This window comes from Schistosoma haematobium, chromosome 3 (genome assembly GCF_000699445.3).
Source record: "Schistosoma haematobium chromosome 3, whole genome shotgun sequence".
Taxonomy (NCBI): Eukaryota; Metazoa; Platyhelminthes; class Trematoda; order Strigeidida; family Schistosomatidae; genus Schistosoma; species Schistosoma haematobium.
This window is the reverse complement of record NC_067198.1, coordinates 32,746,020-32,766,991: the sequence shown is the minus strand read 5'-3', so window position 1 is coordinate 32,766,991 and position 20,972 is coordinate 32,746,020.

Below are 20,972 nucleotides of genomic sequence, written 5' to 3'. Positions count from 1 at the left end.
GTTGCTGACGGTATCAGGTCAATGGACATTTAGTATCCTACGTAGACAGGTGTTTATAATTACTTGTGCATTTTTGATGATGGTTGTGGTAGTTTTCCGAGTTTCAGCTTCATACAGTAGAACTGTCTTGACGACCATATTCAAGATTCTGACTTTGATATTGGTTGACAGTTGTTTTGAGTTCCATATATTCTTCAAGTGTAGGAATGCGGCCCTTGCTTTGCCAATACTCGCCTTTACGTCTGCATCAGATCATCCACGTTCATCTATGATGCTATCCAGATAAGTGTAATGATTCACCTCTTCTAGAGTTCCGCCATCAAGTACGATTGAGTTGGTTTTCTCTGTGCTTTATTTGAGAATCTTGCTTTTTCCCTTGTGCTAGTTTCTTCGTCGTATCATATAGTCGTTTCATAATTCCTTCTCTTGCAGTGTTTACAGTTGTCGTTGTCGGGTCTCCCACGCATTTCTGCTTCTCAGCTCTAATGCTCTTCTTCGTTTGTTTGTTCGCTTGTGCCTTGATTTTCTCTGTTTCTGTTCGGCTGTTGTTAATTTCTGTCTTCTTGTTCTTCCTTTCTTCGATCTTGTCCAGTGTTTCTATACAGATCCATTCTTTCTCATGCTGCTTCTTGCGTCTCAGGATCTCCTGACATGTTCAAGTTACTGTTTAATTGATCCCTTTCCAGTTATCCTGTATAGTAGTCTCTTCTTTCAGTAGATCCTGTAAGGCATGGAACCTGTTGTTCAGAGTTGTCTTGGACTTGTTGAGTTGATTAGTATGTCGACGGAAGGCTGTATTGAACCTCTGTAATGCTGTTTTTCTAGTTGTCCAGTGCTTCTTTATCTTTGGTTTCATCTTGAAAACTCCAGGTAGTTATCTGAAGTTATATCAGCTCCTCTTCTGGTTCTCACGTCTTTACTGACCTTCTGAATTTTTTAGTGATGCAAATATGATCTATCTGGTTTTCTGTGGTGTGGTCAGGTGAGATCTACGTAGCTTTGTCTATGCGTTTGGGTGGGAGTATTGTGCCGCCTATAACCAATTTGTTGAATGCACACAAATTTGCGAACCTCTTACCATTCTCGTTCCTTTATCCCAGTCAGTTCATGTCTTCTTATGATATTATCGTGACCGTTGTTATCGATTCCGACTTTGAAGTTTAGGTCTTCCATCAGGATGGTCAGGTCCTTTCTTGAACACATTACTATGATCGATCGCAACCTCTCGTAGAAACTATTCTTATTATCATCGTTGCTATCATTGTTGGTTCCATAGCACTGGATAAGAATCACCATGATTGCCTCTATCTCTGTTTTGAATGATGCTTTGGTGATTCCAGAACCTTGGGATTCCCACCCTACAAGTGCATTTCGTGCTACTTTGGACAGCATTAAAGCAACTCCCTGAGTGTGAGGAGCATTTTCCTCTTCGTGACCAGAGTACAACAGCATCTATCTTGTATCTGGCCTTTACAGTTCAGCTTGATTCCAATGTGTTTCGCTGATTCTGAGTACTGTCAAGTTGTATCCCCTAATTTCTGTTTCTATTTGACTGGTCCTCCCGGTCTCCTACATTGTCTGAACGTTCCATGTACCTAACAATTGTTGTTCTGGTTGTTAGAAGAAGCATCAGTTTCGTGACTTTCGAAGAATCTCGGTTTTCAACGTGAGGCGTCATAATTCTTCCTTGAACTCGGAGGAAAGAGTTTAAGTGGTTTAAATTGTTTATTCTGGCTAGTGCTTTTTTAGCGAGGTTGTTTTCTACGGGGTGGGATTGCCGACCCTATGCCCACCTCTCCTCCTTTACCCGAGCTTTGGAGTGGCAGTAGCCCTAGAAGTGCTACAGGCGGAGTTGATCAATAACGTAATTATATCCAAAGTTGAAGGCTAGATAATAAACGATGTCGACGTGACTATAATTTTTCGACGAATCATTCACATTTAAGATGACCACCCTTGGATTTTGGCGCGAAATTCATTCACTTATTTAGCTAAATACTATTTTGGTGATGAGAACATTAAATTTAATTCCTAACCCTAAGATTCAATTGAAAATCCCAATCTTAATTCTTCACACTAATCAATAACTCTCATTTATCCCTGATAAATAGGTGAACATTACAAAGTCATTTTAGCGTTTCTCAAATGTTGTCCATAAATTATAGTCTTACCATGATATCTTCATAATGTGATATAAATTTCCTTTATTATTACATGATTAATAGAAACCACTACAATTTTGTATGAAGTAAAACTACCTATAGAGCAAATTAATTTGTGTTAATCCTTAATAATTGTGCTGATTATAACATTTAGTGCCTACTTCCTTTTTTTAAAAATGTTTTTCGCCTTATTGAAAACATACATCTCAATTTTATTAACTCAAGCAAGTTAACCCTTTACTTCTAATCATACTATTCCTTGTAATATTTTATCTATTTACAACTTGTTGAAAACATTAAAATAGAATGAATGTATTTTATCAATCGAATTCTCAATTATTCTTGTTTTCCAAGTCACATTCATTAAAGAGGCAACCCAATATAAAATATACCACTTTCTAAAATCTATCACTAAACACTTTAATCAGTTTGTTATAATATTAAGGCAATCCATTCAAGATTTATATATATATATATCCTGCGAGGCGGGGTTGTGGATGCGCACTGCTGAGGAGCTTCACAACAGGACGAAACGGCCGTCCAGTGCTTTCAGGTTTTCCATGGTGGTCTAGCTTCAATTGACTCATGATCTCAACTGTTTAGTATATCAAAAATAGATTGATCGGTTACATTGCTTAATATTAATGACGTGAAAATTCTCAACAATAAGAAACAAAAAAACAGAGAAAAACATAAATATAAATCAATTGGATGAAAATTTATGTTGTTATTCACGTATAATTATGTTTCAAGTAAATGTTTTCATCAATTCTCAGGATACCTTTTTACGTAGACTGAGCATATCTATTTTGTTTTAAAGATTGTATAAAGAGAAGAAATATTTTATAGCTTATATTCATTGTAATTTACGTAAAGAATAAAAAATTATAAAATTAAAAATTAAAAATAATTTAGTACGATAAAATCTATACAAATTTGATGATGATATGGTTTATGTATTACAGTTTTATGTAACAATGTTCTCCCAGTTTGTTTGTTTATTTACTTATTCTTAAAAGAGGAATTACATTTTTTAAATAATTTTAAAAGGTTAAAAATAATACAATAAAGTTTTGGTTGAAATCGTGAACCGATTGGTGTTAGACCACCATTGAAAACCTGTTGCGGGGCTCCTCAGCAGTGCACATCCACGATCCCGCTCGCGGGACTCGAACTTAGGGCCTTCAGTCTCGCGCGCAAACGCTTAACCTCCTGGACCACTGAGCCGTCATCCAGTGGTGTTAATATCTAACCTCAACCAATCCCCTAAACTGATAATAAAGTGTTTGTTAATATTTACACAGTTGAAAAACTAATGGTCTTTTTTATCTAATTGTAAGCTAATCATCATCAACAACAACAACAAAAAGAAAGGACCACAAGTGCTTAACCATAACTTATTTCAAATATTGAGAAGAATATTATGAATTTAATCAGTTTTTATTGATTCTAATAAAATATCAATGATTAAGATCATAAGTCATTTGAAGCTAGAACACCGTGGAAAACCCTGAAACACTGGACGGCCATTTCGTCCTTGAATTACACTCATCACCACTGCGCATCCAAGATCCCACATCACCAGATTCCAACCCACGACCCATCGATCACGCACGCAAACGCTTAAAATCCAGATCACTGAACCGGCCAGTATCCAACAGTGTTAATGTCTAAATTCAACTAATCCACAAAATTGAGAGACACATCTAACATTGTTTTCAGTGAGTTATTATCTCACAACAGACGTGGTCGAACTCCACTGGTCAGTGCTTCTCACTAGAACTGCATGAAATACCTGTTGAAGCCAGTCACTAGTGAGCATATGTTGATTAGTATCCGAAGGGGTTTTGTTGATTTTATAGTAATTTTTAATGGTTGAGATTATGAGTCAATAAAATAATTTGTTCACTTGTAACTTCTTTGAAATAATTTACTTAAATATGCTAATTACTTACCATTAATTTACTTACTCAAAGAAATGAAATTATTTTTTAAATTATTTATTTTAGTAGCAAAGATGGATAGCGGCTAGCAGTGAAATCCAGGACGGGCGTTTCGTTCTATGTGGGACTCGTCAGTTGGATGTACCTACATTTCAGAGTTAATATTCACTCTGCGACTCGAACCCACTACCGTTCGCTTCAAATGTCTTCGCGTTATCCACTTAGCTACTGAGTCGTGATAGCCATTAGCTTGTGCAATGGGATGAAGTTTAAATTCATTTGTTGTTTATTTAAAAAAAAAAGAAAACAAACTATATTTCTAAAAACAAAGCTGAATACTTTACTTGGCTTCAGCCAAGTTACTAATCAATACTAATATATTCGAAATTCCTAGTTTAATCTACAACAATGAGTAATATGGGCTTTAGTGAATGAGACGATGAAGATATTCATAGATTTACAAGTAACGCCAATTAATTAAACATTCAGTCATAAACATAAATGGTTTTCATATGATTGTTTCTAACCAACTAGTATTAAGACACACAGTGACTAATACAACTGATATCATTTGGTTACCTTCAAAAATTATATAATGTAATATTATTAAATAGTGAATTGTAGAGTAGTTTAATTTTGAACGTAAGGAAGCTGTGTTTTTTTTTTACAAGTACAAGAACAAGTACCAAATTCTGATTTTATCGATTTGTTTCATTGTCAACTTACAATATGAATTCTAGTTAGATTTGTGTTAAATCGATACCATATTAATAAGTTCCGATGACATTTAACATTTGTGATATCCCTTTTTTTAGCGGAATAAACAATCTGTCAAAATGAAAAATATGTTACTGAAAAAGTAGTAGAACTTTTGTATGTTCACGTTGAATCATGTTAAATTGTGATAAACACATGAATTTTATTTAATTTATGTAATATCACTTTCACAACTTAGATTCTGATTGATTAAAATTGGATTTATTTTCTCACGAGTCATGATTGTTGATAATCGTCACACACTTGCATCTTCAATGTTTGTGAAATATACTTTTTCAGTGACTTATTTTTATTTGGCTTCCGTAAAACCATTATGATTAGTGAGTTCCTTACTAGTAAATTACTTTTTCCACTGTTGTGAAAAATGACTTGCCATAAGGTACATTCTGACTAGAGGAAATCTATTGCAAGTTGAATAGATTGGCAACTTATTAGTACGTCAACGCTAATAATCCACATCCTAGTAAGAAATGGAAAAGATAAAACCTTCAAGGTAACCTTCTATAGCGAACATAAATCAAAATCGAAGTGGAACAACTTTGTTCATATAATAACATACAACAACTCTGGGATGAAACGAAATTATTACATTGATTGCGATAACAATCAATCAAACAACATCGAAGTTCATTGCAGAAATATAAATTAGAAAAATGTTAACAAGATTTTTATTTGAAGAAAAAAACAACCAAATATTGAGTAACAAGAGATTCCATAACTAGAGTTCACCTTAACCCGTTCACTAGGTCTGAATTGAAAAATAGAATTATTCAATATTATTCAACATTCACGAATATTGTGGTGAATGATTGATCGAAAACAATTTTTTTTACTTACTTTACTTACGCTTGTTCGGTAAAGCAAGAGCAGCACATTTAAAACTAAAAAACATCTGGAATTCAAAACAACTGTCAATCAACACCAAGGTCAGAATTTTCAATACAAATATCAAGACAGTTCTACTGTATGGGGCGGAAACTCGGACAGCTACGAAAGCCATCATCTAGAAAATACAAATGTTTATGAACAGTTTTGTACGCAAAATACTTCGGATCCTTTGACCAGACACTATCAACAACAACCTACTATGGGAGAGAACAAACCAGATCCCAATGGAGGAAGAAATTAGAAAGAAGCGCTGGAAGTGGAACATTTTACGTCGAGAAATGGAGACAGACATGAGAAAAATGGACAAAAATTGTATAGAACTGGAAAGGAAGGTCCAGGACAGACTGAATTGGAGAATGCTGGTCGGCCGCCTATGCTCCATTGAGAGTAACAGGCGTAAGTAACCAGCATTCTCCAACCCACTCTGTCAAACGCAATAAATATTATCAATAAGTTTATAGGTATCAATGCCAAAGAAGTTGAACTTGATACTTTCAAATAAATTGACTATTGAATAGAGAGTTAATGATAAATCGATTATTGTGTTATATCTCAATTTCATAACTTAATGTAAGAAATAATTTTTTTCTTCTACTCATTAGAATATAACAAAAACTATAGTTATTATTAACAATAAATATTGGTGAAAAGGGTTCACTTCTCTTTTTTTTGTGTATGTGATGAGAAACTATCCAGGTAATAGGCTTAACTTATTATAGTAAAATAAATCCATTCTGATAGACATAAAATAACAAACAAAACATTAGAAATCGCATATAACAAGTAATTATATATAAATAATCTGTAATTTACATCAAAATTTCAAGGCGGAGACAAAATTCAATCTGAAAATAATCACATTTTAGCCATAGATTTTCTTTTCTTTCCTTTTTTCTATTTTTTAAATTATCATTCTTATTATGAATTGAATATTTTCACTATGGTATATCGTTTTGAATAGGATCATTAGAAAGGCAGATAAAATCTTGTTTCACCTTTTTTTCTTTTTTTTGAGAAGAAAAAAAAACAATTTTGAACTGACAAATTGAAATTATTTTGTAGGGCCAGCGAAATGTCACTAAGCCCTAGCCAAATCATCCGGCAGTTGGGTCATTGAATATCGAGCAAATCATCGATCCTCGTCAAGCTCAGGGACAACCAACGCGCATCAGTTAATCGTATGCCATGAACTGGCCCATGCGGCAGTGGTCTCACTTTCACTTGTATCTACTTTAACTAATATATTTCCGTAACAACGTCTTCTGTGTTGTACAGTCTTCAAAGCGTCTATGGTACCTTGATATGTCAATGAGGTAGTCCACGTAAGGTGCTGACCACGAGGTGTGACTTCGAAGTTAGCCAGTTTGTTACACCATTCCCATCTAACTCGAGTAGGCCTCCAATCATTTCGACATAGATCATCTACGTTGGTGATCTACAATTTCATTTCATTCCTGGTAGAATATACAACGTTTAAGCTGAAACTAAGATGTTTTATTCCAATGAGTTAATTGGATATTTCGTCAACAACAAAAATGAACAATTTAACGTAAACTCTATTGATTAAATATATCAGATCTAAATATTATTTGTATGATCATTGACATGGTCTTAGTTGAGTATTACTGAAAATATTATATGAATGAATTAACTAATGATTTGTAATTTTCAATAGTTTATCCGTTTATGTGACAACCTAATTTAAAATAATCATTTCAGTTTGTATCTGAGTAAATATGGTATCAATAAATCTATAAATGAATAGTGATTTAAAGTTGAATGTTGTTAAGTGGTTAATAGGCATCATTTACAATCGACAAAATGATCTAAATTCGTTTAGTTTAGTTGCGAATTACACTACTTATAAGAAAAGTTAAATATTTGATGTTCCTAAAATGTGATAAAGAATTATCAAATAGGCTAAAAATGTAGGTTAAATAAATTTCTTTACAAATTGATGTTTTCACACAGATTATCCATACATATATAGGATTATAAAACATTATCTAACTAACTCATTTGGTTTTGACAACCACACATTGGTTACTAACTATCCCAAATCACTGACCCTTTTATGGCCTTGTATCTGATACCGGTTTGGTCGTACAAAGATATTATGAATATAAATATTTCATTTAACTCTGTATATTAGCTAGAGTAACCTTGTCTGTGCGATGGCGGTAATAAGAAGCCAAATGCGGGTTGATTTGGATGAATTTATTTCAAACAACCGTTTCTCCAGGCAGATATTAGAATAGGAGGCGGGAAAGCGAAGAAGAGCGAAGACAGGTGAGTCAGCTCGACTTGACTAAGCGTGACTCAATGCTTATAGTTAGATAAAAATAAGTTACAGGCACTCAGTGAATAAGCTAAGTAATTAACATACATATTCTCACATAGAAACAGTCAAGATTAGTAAGCGAATAATTACCAGTGTCAAAATGTGACTTGAGAAAAATGAATAAATCGATCTGTCCGGAAGCTAGCATAACCTATGTGGGATTGACGAAGCACTGGATACTGAAACCTGTTATTTTAATTTCATACTTATATGCATTTCCATTTACTTTTTTTGTCTTATATTAAAAGTTATATTTTACAATTGAGTCAATAAACAAACCACAGTACCGTTTATTTTTTTGTAAATAATTCTCTTTAAAACTAATCTCGTTAAATTATCACCATGACTTACATTATTTACACATAAATACAAACACAGAAAAACAATATCTTAGTATTCAGTAATAATGGAATTCTATTTACTTTAGACAAAAATTAAAGTCTATAACAAATAAACTTTGTGTGAATTTTACATGTTATATAGAAATAAAGATACAAAGGTTCTTTGTATAGTTTATACTGATTAGTGGTTTTTTAGCGAGTTAGTTTTCTACGGGATAGGGTCGCTAACCCTATGCCCAACCCTCCTCCTTTATCCGGGCTTGGGACTGGGAATAGCCCCCGGAAGGGCTCCAGACGGAATTTTGTATAGTTTATGCTCACATTCAAATTATAAGTTCTTCATTCCTAAGTGAAGTATATAAAAGACAAATACTTTTAAATCAAAAATAATGTTATATATGTAAGTGGATTAGAAATAGTCTTTAGAAATGATCAAGCTAAACCACTGATTCTGAGAAATAAACTGATTAACTAAGATTTATATTTAAAAATTTATTCTTTTAATTAATTTTATTAATTTGTTCAAATTCAAAAGTAGGTAAATAATTATTTTACTACACTTAAACTGTATCCAACATTCGAACTGTTAAGGTATTTCAAACCAATACACAGTGGTATTTCGTTGTTTTCTCTTGATAGTAACAAGTAAGTTAATACGTTTCATTAGTTTGAAATATTATTAGAATATTTGGTAATTTAAGAAATGAATTACCCTTCAAATAAGAGAGAATCGAGATTTGAAGGTTATCACACATTGCAAAGCATAGAGATCTCGAGGTCAAGTCCTAGTAGGCTTATTGATGTGCACTAATGAAGGATCACACAATAGAATGAAATAACTGTTCTATGTTTTGTGGTTTTTAATATTTGTTTAACTTAAGTTAATATATGATATGAAAGATAAATTCTTTAGAGAGTAAACTTGTAAGGAAGCTCAAATTAATGGTAATGCAAAGCAGAGATAATTCCAGAATCCTGATGAATAGTATGACAATGATCTATTCAACGTATAAAAAGATACGACACGGTAATCAAAAGAGCTAATGTTTAATTGTTAAATTATTTAGAATTCAATGGATTCAATTAATCATATTTTCAATTAACTAGAATTATCTTATATGTAAATGTAAGAAGAAATCACCAACATACCTAGTGATATAGTCATATTTTCTACAAACATTGTCATTCGCCTTTTGTTAAAGTTAATCAAAAGATGTAATTTTTAAAGAAAACGACTGAAATAATTTCATTTTCGTCATGTAACTTAAGTTTATTGATAATAGTAGAGTACATTCTTCATATATAATCAGGAGTAGAGTGATTTCCAATTCGTTCGATTACATTGTAAACAACTTATCATGAGTAAATTGAAGCTAGACCACTATTGAAAACCTGGAAGCATTTGACGGCCGTTTCGACGCATGATCTCAACTATAAAAAATTACTATAAAATCAACAAAACCCCTTCGGATACTAATCAACATATGCTCACTAGTGACTGGCTTCAACAGGTATTTCATGCAGTTCTAGTGAGAAGCACTGACCAGTGGAGTTCAATCACGTCTGTTGTGAGATATTAACTCACTGAAGACAATGGTGAATGTGTCGCTCAATTTTGTGGATTAGTTGAAGTTATACATTAACACTGTTGGATACTGGCCGGTTCAGTGGTCTGGATGTTAATGGTTCGTGTGCGTGCTCGATAGTTCGCGGGTTGGAATCTGGTGATGTGGGATCTTGGATGCGCAGTGGTGATGAGTGTAATTCAAGGACGAAATGGCCGTCCAGTGCTTCCAGGTTTTCCATGGTGTTCTAGCTTCAATTGACTTATGATCTCAGCCATTGAAATTACTATAATATCCACCAAACCCTTTTCGATACTAATTACTGATCAATTGAATCTTTAATTTAACGTATAATGTTCAAATAATATTGTCGATTTATTCAATTATTTCTGCTTGATTCATTCATTTAATCTTAACTGTAGAAAATAATAAGCAAATAATAATCATTTATGAAGTATTATTACGTGGTTATACCAACTTTGAAGATTATTTTGGTGAGATAATGTAATCTGTCTTTAAAAATTACGTTTGATCATTGAAGAATATTACTATCATCACTATTCTTACTACTATTCCTAATACCACTATTAATATTACAACAATAACTAATTTGAGTCTAATACTACTTCACACAAAAAGAAGCATAATAATTGTGAGAAAAATTGGTGAGACTATAATTTATGAATGGTCTTTGAGTGAAGTTTAAGTGACCTTAAAGATGTTGACTAATCTACTAGGGCTAAATGAGGGTTACAATTTAGTTTGAGGAATAAGGATTAGGATTATCAGTTGGAGAAATTAAATTTCATGTTTTCATCACTAACTGATATCCACTATAATGCCAAAGCGCTATTTATCCACAGGGATAAATGAATATCGTGCCAAAATTTAAGACTCCCTATCTTACGTCCCCAAATCATAGTTTTATTGAAAAATCCATTTTCAATACTTTGTTACAATGGTTTTTACAATAGACTTAACAATAAAATATACAGATTTCCTTTTCACTTGACTCTTATTGTTAATGTTCACCACCATTATATAAAATAATATCATTTGGTATTAACTCCTATTTTTTGCTCGTATATAGAAATTCAAATTGATCCAACACTCGAAGCCATAGCAACAGGGATGATAATCAGTCAGTTATCAATTGTTTTGACAGTAACAAACTGTCATGTTTTAAAAAATCTTGTTATGTTAATTTTCATATAATCATTAAGATTGCTTTCATATTAAACAAATTACAAAATAATCATTCAACTTTATCATTTAATGTTAACGATATTCGGAAATCGATTATGGAACATGAAATAAAACTAATTAATCAAGAATTTTATTGATGGAATTTTTCTGCTTTTTACAACGTTTCTTTAACTATTTGATCTTTGAACAACATTCATTTATTACATAAAAAGAAATACTTCAAAGAAACAACAATTTTTATTTAGTTAACGATTGTGAATAATAATGACTATGATAATGTTGGTTTAATATTAGTGCTTAAGTGTTTCCTGGTTACAATAACCTTTAATCGAGTTCAGTTGTCATACAAATTGCAATTACTAGTTTCGTTGTAACTTATTTGTGATGTTTAATGGTAGTAACATAAGTAATAATAATAATAATAATAATAATGTATATGACCAATCGTAAGTTCACATACAGAAGATCATTATGATGAAACTAATTTCATAAAGTTTAGTTGTAAACAAATTTAGCGATATCACTTTTTCTCTAACATGGATTACTGAATAAATAAAAAACAATGGACGAATTCGGGAAAAGGAAAAGAAGAAACTGATTTTTGGACAAACCGAAAACTTGTACAGTAATTTCATCGATAATACTTTTAATTGGTTTCAGATTACAGTTTTATGATGATAATAATATGTAGACTTTACCAACTTTTCTGAAGAGAATTTTGTGGAAACTATAATTTATGGACGAACTTTGAGCGGTGTCGAAGTGACCTTGAAAATGTCCACCTGCTAACTAGGACTAAATGAGGGTTATAAACCATTGTGAAGAATCAGGATTATTATTTACATTTGATGGTTAAGGTTAAGAATTAGATTTAAGGTTATCATTACCAACCGATATCGACTATAATGCCGTAAAGCTATTTAGTCAAATGAATAGATTAATTTCGCGCCAAAACCCAAGATTTGTTATCTTAAATCTGATTGGTTCGTCGATAAGTAATAATCTCGTCGGAATTTCAATAAAATGTTTATGAATTACTTAAATTGCAAGCGTAAACTTCAAGTTATCGATTAAACTTTTAATTAGATAACGAAGATGCTATTCATAAATTTAAGCAGATAAATATTTCTACAAGGTATTGAGGTTTATTGATTATCTTTATTAAAACCAGTTGTCAACAGATAATGTAATCATTTGAAGGATCTTATTAATTAACGAAATAAGTTCGTTAATCAAATACAAGTTCTGGGTTTGATGTTGTTTAAAGTTGTGTACACATAGTGTGAACCCAGTCGCAGCCCTAAAATGAAACAATTATTCAATGATCTTAAATCTATGAGCTTTATGAGGGCTTCAGTTACACAGTTAAATCTGTGATAATATTGTGATTGTACTCTACTGACTAGTCACAAACAAAAATGGCGAATTGTCTCGATTATGTTTTTTTCATTATTTCTCTAAGTAATTTCAGTTATTGGATAAAGAAATAACCATTTTTTTTTAAAAAATACCTTAATTCAATCATTTACAAGGATAAATACTTTAATTCAGAATTCTCTGCAATTGTCATAAATGTATATAAAGTTATAACACAAATTGGCGAGACAATAATTTATGGACTAACCAATCAGATATAAGATAACAGGTTTCCGATTTTGGCGCAAAATTCACTCATTCATTCGGATGAATAGAGTGTTAGCATAATAGCTAATGTTAGTTCATGATGAAAACTAATTTCTAACTTTAATCATCAACTGTAAATCATACGTTCAATTCCTCACACAAGTTCATAAACCTCATTTAGTCCTGCTTATTAAGTGGAGACTCTCAAGGTCAGTCTGACGTCGCCCAAAGGTTGTCCATAAATTATAGTCTCACCCACAAATTTTATCCATTCATTCACTATACAAGTGGAATATTAGTTTAGATTATATTTAGTTTTCTTATTTCCTTTTATATTCAATTTAAGCATAAAAATTTAATAGTTTTGTTTAAATCCGTAAACTTCTTAAGAATCCGTTAGTTTTGAAATTTATAAAATCAGACATTTAAATAATAACCTTGAGACAATGAAATACATTGAAAACTTCAAAAAGTATTAAATTGATTTTTACAAAATAAAACTCTTAAAATTGAAAAAAACGGATAAATTCTGACGTCAAATAAAAAATTATGAGAAATGGGGTTTTGTGGAGATTGTAGTAATTTAATAGTTGAATTCGTGAGTCGATTAAAGCTAGACCATCATGGAGAACCTAGAAGCATTGGATGGCCGTTTCATCCTAGTATATGACTCTTCGGCAGTGTGTATCCACAATCCCGCCCCGCGAGATTCGAACCCAGGACCTATCGGTCCCACGAGCAAGCGCTTAACCTCTAGACCATTGAACCGGCAACCAACGGTGTTGATGTCTAACTTCAACGAGTTCACGAAATCGCGCCACCGACCATGATTGTCTTCAGTGAGTAACTGCCCCACAACAGACCTGGTTGAACACCGCTGGTCCACTGGGATCGTGGATGCGTACTGCTGAGGAGTCCCGTACTAGGACGAAACGGCCTTCCAGTGATTCCAGGTTTTCCATGGTGGTCGAGCTTCAATTGACGCATGAATACAACTATCAAATAAAAAATTATTTTGTGCAAATAAAAAATGCTAATTTTTTTTATCAGAAAATTTCAGAGGTAAAACAGTTGGTTTAGTAGTATGAGGGCGAACATCCCTTCATCATTTATAATTGTTGTTTTTTATTACATTATTGTTTATAGTTCAGTACTTCAATAGACTAAAATGAATTCATATATATAATAAATATAATTTGATTTTACTAGAAATATTCTGCATTGTTTCCTTTGCATTATTAAAACTTGTGTTGATTTAATTCGGTCATTCATTTATTCTGGAGAAGTGGCTTACATTAAGTCATGAAACGTCAGAAATACAAGTTCTCTACTCATTCGGATAAAACATATATATATATATATAATTAACTTCTCACCCAGTACTCAATTTATTTGAAACTATCAAATACAACCTTGATATTGTTACCTACAATTCATATATATGTTTATGATGTATAGACTACACGTGTATGCTTCTACATATTTCTATGCCACTATTAGCTTACAACTAATTGAACTGGACTGAAATTGCTGGATTCACTTCTTGAAAATGTTTGTTATTTTCAACGTTATCCGAATTGATTATTGATAGAAATATCTCCACTGTATCGCTTAGCCAAACAGGATCGAGATAGAAGATTTTGGTGCTTTTGTGTACTAATTACCTCCAAATACATCAAGTTAAATGATGCTTGTGTAATGAACACACTAATAAAAAAAATACATTTATAAAAAATATCTGAAATAATATAGACTAATGAAAATAATACTTGTTCTGTAGTCAAAACACAAATCACTAACGACTGGTTCGAATTCTCTCTTTTTAGAAAGCTTCTATGCAAACCTTGTTATTTGTTATGCACTGGAAAGACAGTACACTTTGGTGCGTTCATACTCAAGTAGACTGTCAAATTCAAGTAAAAATTACTTGAGTAATTATCTGACAATTTCGTTCAACCACATTTTTATGTAGATTATGATAGGGTAGTGTAATAACTTCTAAAGACGTTTGTGATATCATGAAAGAATTCACAGAGAGAGACTGATGTGAACTGAAGTGTACGAATTTCTTTGTCTAAATTTCTTTAATCTCATGGTAAACATATTTACATTCCTTGTCGGAATGGGGGTTTGTGGAGATTGTAGTACAGTAACGGTTGGATTCACGACCAAAGATCCTAGGTTCGAGTCCAACGTGCGGAATTGTGTGTGCTCACTACTGAAGAGTCCTATATTGCGACGAAATGGCTGTCCAGTGCTTCAATTTTTTCAATGGTGGGTTAGCTTAGATCGACTCATTAATTCAACCGTTAAATTTACATTTCACTACATTCCTCGCTACATGTTTCTATTTTACTTTGCGTTTATACTGACCGTTAGGTGACATCATTATGTACATACGTATGTATATAAATATATATATAATATCTTCAGGGAAGGTCACAGGTTTGATTCAGGAGGGTTTGTGGATGCACGTTGTTGACATTTCACAAACTATGGTGAATCATGTTACTAGTGTCCACTTTTTTAAAAGCTCTTCAACTGTTAAGAGAATTGTCTTCATATTCATCAGTGAAACTTAACGGATAATGATTTCATACATTAGAGTGTATCATAAATAGCCTGTTAAGATTTCTACATTAATTGAGTTTTATGATGCTTTGTTATCGATATTATCGAATAAACTGAGCAACATTTTTTGTTTACGATAAAATTTTATGATTCCATTGGTAAATATTGCAGTAACATCGTCATGGTTAGTACTTAATTCAATATTAGGGTTTATAATCATACAGTAATTTATCGCGTAATAAGGAATAATAGTGAGTGATTGACTACGGACGTCATGAAACCTAACAAATATTCTCTAGATGATTAAAATAAACCATTGTGTCGTTGAATAAAATAAAGAGAATTCAGCGAAGAAAATTTTCTTTTCGACGAAATCATTTACTTAAGCTGTACATCTGTATTTATGTGAATAAGACGGACTGCGAGAAAAAAGCCGGGGAATATCTACAAGAAACGAAAAGTAGGACAACGCTTAAAAAACTTAAGGCTGAAACCAGTAAAATCTCACAGTCGATAACGATTAAACCAAGACCCTTGTAGATTCCATTGACTGACAAAGATTCACAAGAATAATAGTCCGCTAAGGGCAGTGATTGATTTTACAAATGCACTAACATACAATCTAGCGAAATACTTAGGTAGGATACTTCAACCGTACGACAAATTGATTAATCATGGAATTAAAAACTCTATGGAGTTCAAGAATAATATCAATACGATCCATATAGAAGAGGATGAAATGATGGCAAGTTTTGATGTATATTCCTCATTTACTAATGTACCTATCAATATAGCATTGGATAAAAGTTGTGATTGTTTAGAATGACTCAGATTTGAATTTACGATGCACGTTAGCTCCAACCGAAGTTAATAATAACTTGGAATTGTGTTTATGATCCACCTTATTCACATCTTGAGGAGACCTTTACAGACAGAGAGAAGGTGTTGCAATGGGTTCACCAGTTTCTCCGAGGGTACCGAATTTATTCATGCATTCCCTAAAAGTCAGTGCAATCACGAGAAGTGTATGTCCACCCAAAGTCTGGTTACGGTATGTAGATAACATTTTTATTATCATTAGACGGGTTAGTTTAGAAGGATCGTTTGAAAATGTGAACAGCATTTCGGAGAGCATTAAGCTAACAAAGGAAGTAGAATCCATTGACGAAAAACTAGCATTTCTCGATTGCTTGGTTGAACGAAGACATAATAGTAGTAAATTGAAATTAAATGCATTCAGGAAACCAACACATTCTGAGAGATGCTTAGATTATGGCTCAGCTTATGCGCTCTGTACGAAATTTACTGTTGTAAAAATTTAATTAACAGAAGTATTAAACACATTACAGATAGGGAAGACCAACAAGTTGAATTGAAGGAAGCTTTATCTACGCTTAGGGATAACAGTCATCCCAAAGAGTTTTTAAAAGAGATTATTAGAAATGAAAGAAAAGCTTAACTAGAATGTACGCCGAAGGATTGGAAGTTCACTGTGGTCATCCTATACCGTAGTAAAACATCTAAAGAAATCAAGAGTGTATTTTCAGGCTTGTGATACCGTAAGATCAGCATTAGTGAAGGTTAAGGTTAGATTTCCAAAGGAAGAACAACAGAATATTGTCTGAGTTCGGCTGTCATGATTGTAGTACAGTGTATGTGGGATTGAAGGAACACAAACAATGTTTGAAAAGTGTTCCCAAATCCTCGGTCGACCTAAAGAAACTGGAGAATAAGTCGGTGACAGCGTTACATGTGTTGGAAACAGGACACAAAATTAATTTTCAATGGACCAAAATACTTCAGAAAGGTTTTAAGACACATAAAGATTGTCGATAGATGCACTGCATATATGAACGAACAAGAACAGCTTGAACAGAAAGGATGATATTCAACTAGCAACTATTTGGCAATATTCGATAACAAGTAATTGGACCCATTCTTTATCCAACCTGTTTATGTCACATGCATCGTTATTCTGGCTGAAATTAATGTGGATTATTTTAGCAACACAATCATGTATCTAATGCTTCTCATTTTACATGCATATCGATGATTCAGAAACAGTTTTTCAACCTTCAACTTGCACTTTTATTTTTCCTTCATATAAAAACAAATTAACACCGAATATCAACTATTTATAACTCAATCTTACACATACACACACACACAAAATTCATTCAGTCATTTATTTTCACATAGTTAACTTTTCACATAATTCGCATTTAACTGACTCATGTCATTCAATTTAATAAGGTCAGCATCTAAATATGAATAGATTAACACAGCATAGATTTGATTTGATTGTTAAGCGCTATATATTTCTTTTACGACTTTGATTTTGATTATTACCCTGAAGAAGCTCAGACAAGTTTGGTGGACGAAACGTTGGAATTACTCTGATTTCAATTGTTAAGATTATTTCAAATATAATGTTCACTTATAATGACTTCTCTATACTCGGTGCCCAATTTTTGTCAAACTATTCATTCCAATGAATAGGAACTTTCGTCTAAATTTGATCGAATAGTTTCGCAGTATTTGGGTACCGAGTTGACGTGAGACATTAAAGAGGAAGAATGTATTTGTAAAGTCTCAGTTTTTTCTTTGAAAAAGCCTGGAGCAAATTGCCAAGTGAAACGTTGGATTGACATCAAATTCATTCACTGAGATTTTACAAATACATTCTTCCTCTTTAATGTATTCACTCTAATATTGACAAATATTCGTATAAACTCGCAATTATAGTTATATGGCAAATATATGTCTATAAAAGGATAGAAGAGATTGCATCATAAATTGATTCGAAACTCTTACTATCAAATGAGGTTACTCAACAATCAAGCGGTAAGAGAAGATGGAAATAATTTACGGGTCTGAATTATGAAAGATAATTGTCTAACTGGCAGATATTAAAAAGAAAGATAAATATAATCGTCATAATAATAAAAACTTAATAACAATCAAGCAAACTGATTACGGTTTAAAATTACAAAACACTAATTTAAAAAACCAGTAACAATAAGAAAAAAATTAAAATATACTACAAAAGGAAATTAGGGCCTAGGAAGGATGAGAGGTTAAACGTATTGTTTTTACACACAAAGTTGGCGCTTCATTTGATGGGTTGTCAAAAATTCGGCAATGCATAAGATTTTTATTCAACCTCCTTTCAATCCAATTCCTTTGACTTTGAAGATTTTTTTTAAAAAAGCCAATCAGAAGGGCAACACATCGCAGCAGAAAATTGGGAAGATCGAATCGAAGAGAACGGGAACAAAGAGTAATTGTAATAGCGATGAAGGAACGATTTAGGATACTGTTTAAAATGTTTATTTATAAATTGTAGTTATACTATATGGAAATATTTGGTCGAAGCTAAATGTTCACTATATGAACTGTGTCAGAATTCAATTAAATGAATTTTTAGAGAAGGTAATGAAATTTCCACCAAGTCTTCTTTTTACATTAAAAACTACAATTACTATTCAGTTATCTAGATAAGAGTAGTTGGGAATAGGTTTCAAATTCATCATATTGTCGGTTTAGTGCCTTGGGTTGAGAATGATGCCATTCAATTACTGAGTTACCACTCAATAGGCTACAATTTCAAAACTCAATTTAAAATCGTCCATATTTTTGTATAACACTCTTCATATTGTTTGATTTCATCGGTGATATTGGATATTTATCATATCTAGTGAAACCCGTTAAGCTATTTGAATAAATATAGAATAAACTGTTTATTCTTGTTACTTAAACAAATTTAAAGATTTGTTTTGTAACAGTCACCTTTAAAAACTGAAGAAATAACAACTTTATTGAGACGTCAGTTATGCGCATCATCGTGGTGAGTATGACTAACAACAGAGTTATGGTTTGTCCATAAATACCAGTTATTCATGTTCAACTAATCGATACTAGTTACACTATGTTTCTAGGTCTTCGAATATCCTAAAAACAAATACCTGAATGTAGATGCACAAACCTAAGTGTTTAAAAATAAACAATCTGAATTTAATTCTTTTCAATATCATTCTTCACACACATAATATTCAACTACCTAGATAAATGAATGGAATAGGTTGATGTTGGTCTACACGATGTTTTACACAAACAGAATTCATGAGATCTAGAATTAATGATAACAAAATTATGGTAATCCAGTATTTAGCCGAACTATTTAATTATCAGTTAAAGATAATACAGAGGCTTGTAACTTCGAAATCATGGTACATGGAACGTCCGGACAATATGGGAAACCGGGAAGACCAGTCAAATAACAACGGAAATGAGGAGATACAAATTGGCAGTACTGGGAATCAGCGAAACCCATTGGACCCAAGCTGAACAACAGAGGCTAAATACGAGAAAGATGCTGCTATCCTTCGGCCACGAAAAGGAAAATGCTCCACACACTCAGCGAGATGCTCTAATGCTATCCAAAGTAGCACGAAATGCACTTGTTGGATGGGAATCTCACGGATCCAGAATCATCAAAGCATCATTCAAAACAAAGAAGGAGGGGATCACATTAAATGTTATCCAATGTTATGCACCCACCAATGATATCAATGACGACAATAAAGATCGATTCTATGAGAGGCTGCAATCAACCATAGCGAAATGCTCAAGAAAGGACCTCAACATTCTGATGGAAGATCTAAACGCCAAACTCGGAATAGACAACACCGGATATGAAGATATCATGGGACAACATAGATTGACTGGGAGAGAGAAACGAAAATGGGGAAAGATTTACAAATCTATGTGCATTCAACAAATTGGTTATAGACAGCACAATATTTCTACACAAACGTATGCACAAAGCTAAATGGATCTCACCGGACCACACCACAGAGAACCAGATAGATCATATTTGAATCAATAAAAAATTTCGAAGAACAATGGAAGATGTGAGAAGCAGGAGAGGAGCTGATATAGCTTCAGATCACCACCTAGTTGTGGCCAATTTAAAACTGAAGCTAAAGAAGAACTGGACAACTGGACAAACAGCACTACAAAGGTTCAATACAGCCTTCCTACGAGATACCAACAAACTCAACGAATTCAAGATAGCTCTCAACAACAGGTTCCAAGCTTTACAGGACCTACTGAAAGAAGAAGAAACTACTATGGAGGACAACTGGAAAGGTATCAGAAAAGTATTAACTTCAATATGTCAGAAGGTTCTGGACCACAAGAAGCATCATCATAAGGAATGGATCTCTAAAGAAACACTGAACAAGATCAAAGAAGAGAAGAACAAGAAAACAGCAATTAATAACAGCCGAACACGAGCAGAGAAAGCCAAAGCACAAGCTGAGTACACAGAAGAAAACAAGCAAGTGAAGAAGAGCATTGAAGCCGACAAGCAGAAATACGTGGAAGAACTAGTAACGACGGCAGAAAAAGCTGCAAGACAAGGAAATATGAAACAACTATATGATACAACGACGAAACTAGCAGGAAAATACAGTAAACCAGAGAGACCGGTCAAAGACAAAGAAGGCAAGCCAATTACTGAAATTCAAGAACAGAGGAACAGATGGGTAGAA